We start from the raw sequence: 11,109 nt of genomic DNA, 5'->3' as shown, positions 1-11,109 counted from the left end.
ATTTTGCGGTACATGAATGTCATTTCAAAAAGTTCGTTGATAAATTGCCAATGTACCAAAACATATGTAGAGCAACCACAAAAAAAGAAGAGAGAGAGCGAAAACAGATCCGCAGGCATAGTCTGCTTGCTTTGAACCCGCGTCATCGCGGGACAAGATCTAGGGCGATGACACACACACAAAAACACAAGAAGAGCGAAGAAAATCTAACCAAAACAAAACTGGTGACAGAGCAGTCAGCGAAATATTTGACAAAGCAAACCAATTCAAACACAAACATACCTACACGTAAAATAAATCAAAACAACACTAAGCTTAAACAAACCTATGCAAAACAAGACAAAGAGATAAACAAAGACCGGCACGGTTGGCCTAGTGGTAAGGCGTCCGCCCCGTGATCGGGAGGTCGTGGGTTCGAACCCCGGCCCGGTCATACCATAGACTTTAAAATTGGCAATCTAGTGGCTGCTCCGCCTGGCGTCTGGCATTATGGGGTTAGTGCTAGGACTGGTTGGTCCGGTGTCAGAATAATGTGACTGGGTGAGACATGAAGCCTGTGCTGCGACTTCTGTCTTGTGTGTGGCGCATGTTATATGTCAAAGCAGCACCGCCCTGATATGGCCCTTCGTGGTCGGCTGGGCGTTAAAGCAAACCAAAAAAAAAAAAAAAAGATAAACAAAGCCAAATAAAGAAAAGAAACCAAAACGAAAACAAATAACAATGAGCAAAATGAAAACGTAAGATCTGTCGTATGACGGCTTACTAGTGCCAAAACCTGGGGTTACCCATTATCACGTGATAATTACTAATTAACGCTGTCAGTTACTGTTTTCACTCGTTAGTTACTCATTTTCACGGGATAATTAGTAATTTTCACGGGAAAATGACTAATTTTTTAGTTTTGGCACTAGCAATCCGTCAGGAAGTGAGCCAAAACTAAAAATTAGTCATTAACAGGTGAAAGTTAGTAATTTTTCCGGGAAAATTAGTAATTAACACGTGAAAATGGTAATTATCAAGGGAAAATTAATAATTTTCCCTTGATAATTACAATTATGAGGTTTTGGCACTAGTAAGCCCTATGACGGCTTACTAGTGCCAAAACCTGGGGTTACCCATTATCACTTGATAATTACTAATTAACGCTGTCAGTTACTGTTTTCACCTGTTAGTTACTCATTTTCACGGGAAAATTACTAATTTTTAGTTTTGGCACTAGTAATCCGTCAGGAAGTGAGCCAAAACTAAAAATTAGTAATTAACAGGCGAAAGTTAGTAATTATTCCGGGAAAATTAGTAATTTTCCCGGGAAATTTAGTAAGAAACACGTGAAAATGGTAATTATCAAGGGAAAATTACTAATTTGCCCTTGATAATTACAATTATGAGGTTTTGGCACTTGTAAGCCGTCATACTGTCGGCCTGGTGGTGAGGACAACAACAGCTGTCACATCACTGACGAGAAGTTATCTACCAATATAAACTGCTTCGAAAACCACACCAATTACTTTTTTGTTTGTTTTTTTTACCTCAGTTGCACGCAGGCTGCTTCAACCCTGAGTTGTTTTGCCTTGGTTTCTTTTTTTTCCTTCTTTTTTTTGTAACCACACCAATTACAATAACCGCATTCCAAACTTAAAACAACATGTTGATTTTTCTGAAGGAGGAAGATTCGAAAGGGGGGGGGGGGGGGGGGGAGGGGGGCTAGTTTTGAGAAGGAAAGGTATGCCAATGTGAAACTTACTTACAAAGGGATTTCGGCGCCACCCCTTACCAATCATCACGTGTACGTGTGCAAACATCCATACACGGATGCATAAAAGTGCGGCTAATAAGCATACAAACACAGACACACAGATACACACACACACACACACACACACACAAACACACACACACAAACACACACACACACACACACACACACACACACACGCACACACACACACACACACACACACACAAACATCCTGAAATTCAATCCAGCAAACACACACGATAGTGCGTGCGTACCATCTCGTCCCGTATTCAATGTCTGATGTACAGCCGCGATTCACTTCAAAATTACATTTTTTTTAGAAGAAAAAACCCTCGTGTACACAGCTTATATATATATAAATCTGACCCTCCACCACGAAATGAGTCGCATGTCACCTCGCGCGGTTCTGCGCTGGGCTTAATATAAGTCCGGGGAGTGTCTGGTAACAGTGTGAGGGTCACCTTAGTCACAGGCTTATAACTCAAACAGTTCCTGCGCTTTTCTAAAACGGGTTTCACCACTGGATAGAGCATAAAACACTCTTTAGGAAAATGTAAAAATATGAAAATCATGCAAAGGTGACATGCGACTCATTCCGTGGTGGAGGGTCACAAATATAACATACATTCTCTACACTTATATAAATTATGTATACTATGTGTCAACTCTCATCCTTCTGAGCCCATCATTATCAAAGCGCACAAACGATGAGCAAACATTGAGAAGATTACTCCAGTGAAAAGCAAACGTTGACAAACGGATAGTACAGTTGTAAGCAGAGGGGAGGGGAGGGGGGGGGTGGAGGGGAGGTTGACAGAGATAGTACAGATGTAAACAGATAGGAGGGGGGGAGGTTGACAGAGATAGTACAGTTGTAAACAGATGGGAGGGGGGAGATGTACACCTCGCGAACATTGACCTTGACCTTGTTGTTGACAGAGTTCAGCAGTGCGTGTTTCGTAAAGGAAAATCAGTTCTGGAGAAGGGAACAAAAATGAAATTTGAGAGGTGATAGCCTGTGTCCTCAACTCCTCTTTCCCTCCCGCGACCCCCCCCCCCCCTCCCCTGACACCCTTCCTGTGTACTTCTGCGACATGACCATCAGGTATTTTATTCTGGACTACTTAGGAAAGAAAAAAAAAGAAAGAAATTTGAGAGGTGATTGCCTGTGTCTTATTTACCCCTCTTCCCCTCCCTAGAACCACCCCTTACACCCGACTTGCACTATACAGTCCGTGCAACATTCGTACGAACCAAAAACGTCTCAGACGTAGACGCCCCCCCCCCCCCCCGCCCCTTAGTAAAATTTGAGTGGCGATAGTCAGTGTCCTCCCTACTTCTCTTTCCCAACCTAGACCTACCCCTTACACCGGACATACAGTCCATGCAACACTCTTACGAACCAAACATGTCTCCACCGTAGACGACCCCCACCCCCAATCCCCCCCCCCCCCCCCCCCCCCCCCTCGTGTACTTCTGCCACTTGGCCATCAACAAAACAATTTCGGGATAAACAAAATGAAAAAAGTTGGAGATGCGATGCTTTGTGTCTTCTCTACTCCTCTTCCCTTCCCTGGACCCACCCCTTACAATCGACATAGCCTACACTTTAGTCCATGCAACACTCGTACGAACCAAAAATGTCCCGAACAGTAGACGCCCCCCTGTGTATTCTTGCCACTTGGTCATCAGCTATATTATTTTGCGAGGAAAAAAAAGTAAAAACTTGAGAGGCGATGTGTCTTCTCTGTCCCTTCTCATCCCAAGACCCACTTTCATACCCCTAGTCACCTTAGAAGCGTAAACAACCCCTCGATCCACCCCTCGTATGAACCCAAAATGGCCGCGAACACGCCCCCTGTGCATCTCTTCTGCTGAGCCATCAGATACGCAATTTCAGGAGGATATAAAGTGAAATTTGAAAGGTGGCAGCATGTGACCTCCCCATCCCGTGACCATTCCTCCCCCATCCCCCCCCCCCCCCCCCCGCACACCTGTATATATACCCCCTCCCCTCCTCGTGGTACGAGTCACTACCGTAATCTACTGAGGCATTCAAGTCGGCGCTAACCACCAGCCGCCGCTAGACGTCGCTGCGCACACCCACCCGTCGCGCCAAAGCCAGCAATCTGGATGCTAGCGACGTACCCTTCAGATACAGATCTTACAAGCATACACTATTTTCTCCACCCCTCGTGCGAATTCAAAATGGCTGCGGACACGCCCCCCCAACCCCTTCTGTTTATGTCTAACACTCAGCCATTCGATACACCATTTTTGTCACGTTTTTTTCTTACCTTTTTACCTATACATCCAAGTCTGTATACTTGTACCATTGGATGCATTGCTTTTTCATTTTCGGGGGATGCATTACTTTGCTGGAGAAAGATTAAAGAGAGAATAGCATTATGAAGTTTAAAGAGTTCTTCGGCCCCGCCCCCATGCCCCCCACCCCCTCCAGGGGCCCCCCTCGCCCACAGCCGTTATCTTGGAAGTTATCGCCAGGCCATCTACCCCTCGTAGAACACAAAATGGCGGCGTACACGCCCCCCTCTGGGCCGTTAGGGAACCATTTTTATTATTTTCTCTTGTGCGTTTCACACCAGTATATTCAAGTTGGAATGAATGTGATATTGGGAGAACGGCTGTTCAGTTTTTGAGAGATCCAGTATTTTGGAAAACGTCGCTATCTATCACCACCACCACCACCACCACCTCCCCCCCCCTACCCACCTCCCGTGTATGTCTTCTACTGTGTCACAAGTTATGTAACTGTAAGCGATTTTCTCTTGTCGGGTCCCCTATATCCAAGTTTGTATGAGTGAAACATTGTACAATTGGACGAATATTTGGGGATCCAGCCGATTTTAAATGGAAAAGAGAGAGAGAGGGAGAGAGAGAGAGAGAGAGAGAGAGAGAGAGAGAGAGAGAGAGAGAGAGAGAGAGAGAGAGAGAGAGAGAGAGGGACAGAGACAGTCAGACAGACAGACAGAGAGAGAGAGAGAGAGAGAGAGAGAGAGAGAGAGAGAGACAGACAGACAGACAGAGAGACAGAGACAGACAGACAGAAAGAGAGGAAAATCGCAAGCTAGTTTCATCGTACACATAATTGAAGAATAGCTTTTTTAATTTTCGAGAGATTCCCGCATCGTTCAGTGTTTGTTGAAATTATAACAAAAATCGCATTACAAAAAAAAGGAATAGACAGTCCAAAAGAGTGAACAACACACTGTAACAATGGACCTGTCGCAAATGGAGTCATGAACATTCTGTTATTGATCCGTTATCGATGCGTAACAATGCCACGGTCTGCATGGTAACAGGCTGGACAGGTAGGGAAGGTTCATTGGGGAAAGGGGGGGGGGGGGGGGTAGTGCTGGATGGGGTAAGGGGTTCCGTACGAACCTAAACATGGCTGTGCACACACCCCCCCTCTTCCCTCGTATGTCTTCCTCTAAGCCATTTTAACGGTTCACTTTCTTTTTTCGTTCTAACTGTAAATTCATGGTGACATGAACACAACACAGGAAGAAGGACTTTTCGAGAAAAAGACAAAATCCATGATTAAGTAAAGATTTCATCGTGCAAAGAATTGGAAGACTATTCGAGTCTCAAAGGGGGCCATTATTTTGAAGGGGTGATAGAAAAAATAGAGGGAAAAACACAAGAGATAAAAGTAAGAATTTCCCAGTTCAAAGAACGAAATGGTTTGCTGTAACTATAACGTAGGCCTACCAGTCACGACAAAAATCGAAAACATCCGGCTATTGATCCGTAACAATGCAAAGGTATGTAGGGCAAAAGATGGGAAGAGAAGGAGGAGGGGGGGGGGGGGGGGGAGGGGGGGTCAGTTGGGTAGGGGCCCCTTAGACGGATGTGCTCACCAGTTGTCTTTGTGAGCAGCGAGAAAGGAATGTCCATAAATCAAATATATTGTCAACACTTTGTATCCTTCATTGTCATGTTCCTTCTCATCTCAGCATGACGGTCAGATTCTGTCTCTCGGTCTGTCTGTCTGTCTGTCTGTCTGTCTCTGTCTCTCTCTCTTTCTCTCTCTCTCTGTGCCTCTCTCTCTCTTTCTCTCTCTCTCTCTCTGTCTCTCTCTCTCTCTCTCTGTGCCTCTCTCGATCATTTCAATACCACTCTATTGATAATTTACCTGTGTTTATCCCGCCAAAAAGATTTACAACTTGTCTCTTCTCGGTGTGTGTGTGTGTGTGTGTGTGTGTGTGTGCGTGTGTGTGTGTGTGTGTATGTGTGTGTGTATGTGTGTGTGTGTGTATGTGTGTGTGTGTGTGTGTGTGTGTTTGTTTGTGTATGTATACGTGCGCGCGTGCGTGCGTGTGTGCGTTCGTGCAAACGTGCGTGCGTCAGTCAGTCTGTCTCTCTGTCTGTTTGTGTTTGAGCACTTTCGCTGCGTCAGAAACCACGCCCTTTACACTCAGTCCATCTATTATTGTGTAACACGTATGCCCTTAGATGATGCATCCGAACAGACCTTTCTTAGCATCGAACAATGAACACGAACACGGGTTCACGTGCTTCGACTGCAGGTGTACACACTTGTCCGCGTTCACTTCTTGTCGCGTATTTATACTGTCACAGTTGTTTTTCCTGTAAACACGCAAAGGCGCCTTTCACGCCAATAACATTTACCTGAGCAAAGCAAACATCGCGAGAGCAGTTGTTTAGTAGACTTCGTTAGCAACTATTTAGATTTCTTTCTACCTTTCTGAAGCCGAAAGTGAAGCAAGTTCTCTTTAAGGGAGATGAGATTTGTCTTTTTTATTAACAATCGTGGGTAATGATGTAAGCAATTTCTGGCTTTCTCGTTGTTGTTGCAATGTTGGTTGTAGGCCTATTTGTTGTATTTGGCGGGGATGTAGCTCAGTCGGTAACGCGCTGGATTTGTATCCAGTTGGCCGCTGTCAGCGTGAGTTCGTCCCCACGTTCGGCGAGAGATTTATTTCTCAGAGTCAACTTTGTGCAGACTCTCCTCGGTGTCCGAACACCCCCGTGTGTACACGCAAGCACAAGACCAAGTGCGCACGAAAAAGATCCTGTAATCCATGTCAGAGTTCGGTGGGTTATAGAAACACGAAAATACCCAGCATGCTTCCTCCGAAAACGGCGTATGGCTGCCTAAATGGCGGGGTAAAAAACGGTCATACACGTAAAATTCCACTCGTGCAGAAAACACGAGTGTACGTGGGAGTTTCAGCCCACGAACGCAGAAGAAGAAGTTGTTGTATTTGTTTTTGTCTTTGTCTTTGTATTTGTTGTTGTTGTTGTTGTTGTTTTACAATCAGCCCTCGTCAATTATATAGTGAAACTCGGATGGGTAGCTAGATTAACTCAAAGAGAGAGAGAAAGAGAGAGAGAGAGAAAGAGAGAGAGAGAGAGAGAGAGAGAGAGAGAGAGAGAGAGAGAGAGAGAGAACAAGAACAAGAACAAGAACAAGATTTTATTCCTTTAAGGCCTTAGCCCCTTTCGGAAGGGGGCTGGTTACACAAAAGTAAAGCGTGTGTGCAGCAGCAATCCACACACGCGTCGTTTCAAGTGAACAGAAGAAAAGACAATGCATAATCACAAAACACCAATGCTTAAACAGCATTTTCTAAACATTTAAATGAAAAATACAAGAACTTAGCTACATTGCAAAGTATAGTTTCATTTTTCACAGACAACAACAGTGCAAGTTTGAAATTCGAAGGACATCTACAAAATTTTGCTGGAATAAATTGACGTCTTAGATTTTCCAGTGCAGGGCAGCATAAAACAAAATGCAATTCATCTTCAGTACTAGATTGACACAAACGACAGACCAAATTATTTTCACTTACAGCTTTATACCTTTCTGTATGTAAAGCAAGTCTGGAAATACCCAATCTAAATTTAACCAAAACATTTAAAATGTGTCTGTTTACTGGAATTGACAAGTATGTTTCTACAAGATTTGTTGTCTTAAAGGTACGGTACAATGCAAACCGGTCGCTAGTCTGAATATGATTATCCCACTCTTGCCACCGGCAGTCAATAATGCGTTGCCTAAAACATGCCAAAAATGAATTAATACAGGCTACACCTTGGTTAATCCATACATACTGAAAACCATATCGACACAGGCACAACCGTACCTGTGATGCCCAAGTAGATTTACCTCTGCTATCTAGAGTAAACAACATCTTATATGCTTTACGAGGTAATCTACTGTCATCCATTCTTGTCAGTTTCAGCCAGTATCTTATGCAACGTACATATGAATTTAAGTAAATGGGATAACGTCCAAATTCACCATATACAAGATCATTAGGAGTACGCCTGTCAACACCTAAAAAACGTTTTAAAGCAAACAAATGCACCTTTTCTACTGTTGCTGCCTGCATCAGACCCCATACCTCAGCACCATATTGAACAATAGGTTGAACTTGTGAGTCAAAAAGCTTGATAAAAACATCCAAAGACAATCTATCGAATTTATACAAATTACTCATAATACACAGTACTGCACGTTTTGCTCTGGCAACTAGATCTTGACAAGCAAAATTAAAGCTTAATTTGGTAGAAAAATAAATACCTAAATACTTGTATGCATTTACTACCTCCATTCTTTGCCCACCAAAATACCAAACTTCACGAGCAGCTAGATATCCACCTTTACGAAAAACCACGATGTTACTTTTCCCCATGTTTACTTTAAGCTCAAGGCGCTGTGAAGCAAAATATAGACAATGAAGTTGTGACTGCAGACCAACTACAGTTTCAGACAGCAAAGTAATATCATCGGCAAACAGTAGAATGAACAATTCAACAATGTCAGGGTTTAAAGTAATACCATGCCTACCATTATCCATGATTTCCAGTGCCAGCTCATTTATAAATAGAGCGAATAAAATTGGACTGCACACGTCTCCTTGCTTCACACCTTTTGTACAGTTAATGAAATCTGTTAGTTGAGCACCACATCGTATTTTAGCCTTAACCACTGCATACATACTTTTAATACATCTATACAACTTTCCCTTTATACCATTTTTAATCAAAATTGGCCAGAGCAGTCTGCGTGAGATACTATCAAAACATTTCTCAAAATCAATGAAAGCTACATAAAGTTTGCGATTATTAGAAAATTGTTTCTGTACAGCAGCAAGCAGAGTGAAGATGTGGTCAACAGTAGAATAATTTTGTTTGAAACCAGCCTGACATTCACCTGTAATATTATGTAATTCAGTCCACTCTTTAAGTCTATTATTAACAACAGTACCATACAATTTACTACATATATCACACAATGAAATTCCCCTATAGTTGTTAGTATCATTTCTATCTCCTTTCTTAAATAACGGTACAATAACTGAATCGTACCAGTTCTGTGGATAGATTCCCTAATCAAACAAAGCGTTAAACAGTTTCACTAAAAACAACACCACATCTTCGCTAGCTGCTTTAAAAAATTCCGCAATTAAACCATCAGGTCCTGCAGCTTTGCCCGATTTCAGTTTTCTGATAGCAATCAACACTTCTTCTTTGGTAATGGGTCTGTCCAGCATTTCTTCATATTCATTATTCACGTCATTAACATCAGCATGCTCATCATCTTCAATCTCATCTTTTTCTAAAATGCTATGAAAGTGCTGGTACCAATCATCAACAGAAATATTATTTTGCTGCTGGACCTTTTTACAAGAAACATTTTTAATTTTCCTCCAAAATTCTCTCTGATCACTTACAGCACCTACAAGTTCTGTATACAAACTGTCATTGTACTGTTTCTTTTTTCTATGCAATAAGTTTTTATATTCACGCCTGGCTTTACAATATTCATCCCTATCCTCATCTTCTAATGAATTCCTACATTTTCTCAGCAACTTTCTGACACGTCTTCTTTCAAGCACACATTCACAATCAAACCATTTGGATTTACGTGGTTCATCTGACAAGATAATAGTTTTCTTCATACAAGTTGCACAATCTTTAACTGAATTTATAAACAAAGTCAAAGCATCATTTACATTAATTATCAATCATTTCGCTTGCCAGTCGTAACTGTTGCCGAAACACATCAGAATTAATTGCATCTTTGTACTGATGTTCATGATCAGAGTTCCAAACAAATTTTTGCAAAACTTCTTTTTTCTTAACCTTTGTAGCATGTGAATAAAGGTTGTTTTGTTGAGTGATAGTTAATTCAAGTGGCATGTGTTGTGAATCAATATTGTCAGAGACATAAAGGCTGCACAATTTAACAATGGAATCAAACAAATCATAGGAAGCAAGGAAGTAGTCATTCACACTGTATCCAAATTCAGAGATGAATGTGTAACAACCCTGAAGGTCGCCATTACATACACCATTCATAATGCATAATCCAAGTGAACTGCACATATTCAAAAGACACTTCCCATATTGATTCATAACTCCATCTTGCGAATTCCTTACAAATGATCCAACACCAGATTTCATAGAACAATCAAAAATCACATCTTCATCAAAGCAGTCCGGGAACACCTTTGCTGTTCTACCATTTAAGTCACCGCATAGAAGAACAGGTAACTCACCAACTTTACACAAACAGTCAACCAAGTAATCTTCCAATAAGTTTATGCCATTATCAATACCAAACACAGAGTAGAACCGAGAATTTTCAGGTGGGACATAAGCACAAACAAACAAAACATCAGTTGAAAAACCGAAAAAGTGTTTATCAAGAACGAATGACAAAAAATTCCCTCCACCATTATCATCCTCCTCCACTGCACGCACATACTGCAAGAGGGTCGAGCGAATCAAACAAATAACACCGCCAGATTCTCTCCCTTGTCTGCCCAAATCCGAAGACGGTTTGACAAAAGCAGTATGAGAAGAAAACAAAGAAGAGTTGAATTGATTTACAAATGTTTCAACTAAACAAATTATATCAAAAGAAGAAACGTACTGTACAAAATTATAATCTTTTAATTTTGGCAACAAACCGCCAACATTCCGTTTTCGTGTACTGTTTGTTCTACGCGGTTCGCGTCCGTCGGACAATCAGTGTTGAGAAAGAGAGACTGAGAAAGAGAGAGAAAGAGGGAGAGAGAGAGAGAGAAAGAGAGAAAAAATAGTAGAGAGAGAGAGAAAAAAACAAAGAGAGAGAGAAAGAGAGAGAGAAGAGAGAGAGAGGAGAGAGAGAGAGAGAGAGAGAGAGAGAGAGAGAGAGAGAGAGAGAGAGAGAGAGAGAGAGAGAGAGAGAGAGAGAGAGCGAACGAACGAACTTCATTATTTAAGGATGGAGATTTTAGGCTGACGCCTAGTCTTAAAATCTGTCCCTGCTAAAACTAAACAGAGAGAAAGAGAGAGAGAGAGAGAGA

Source organism: Littorina saxatilis, linkage group LG7 (assembly GCF_037325665.1).
Source record: "Littorina saxatilis isolate snail1 linkage group LG7, US_GU_Lsax_2.0, whole genome shotgun sequence".
Classification (NCBI taxonomy): domain Eukaryota; kingdom Metazoa; phylum Mollusca; class Gastropoda; order Littorinimorpha; family Littorinidae; genus Littorina; species Littorina saxatilis.
The sequence above is the reverse complement of the archived record's forward strand: the minus strand, read 5'-3'. Positions refer to the sequence as shown.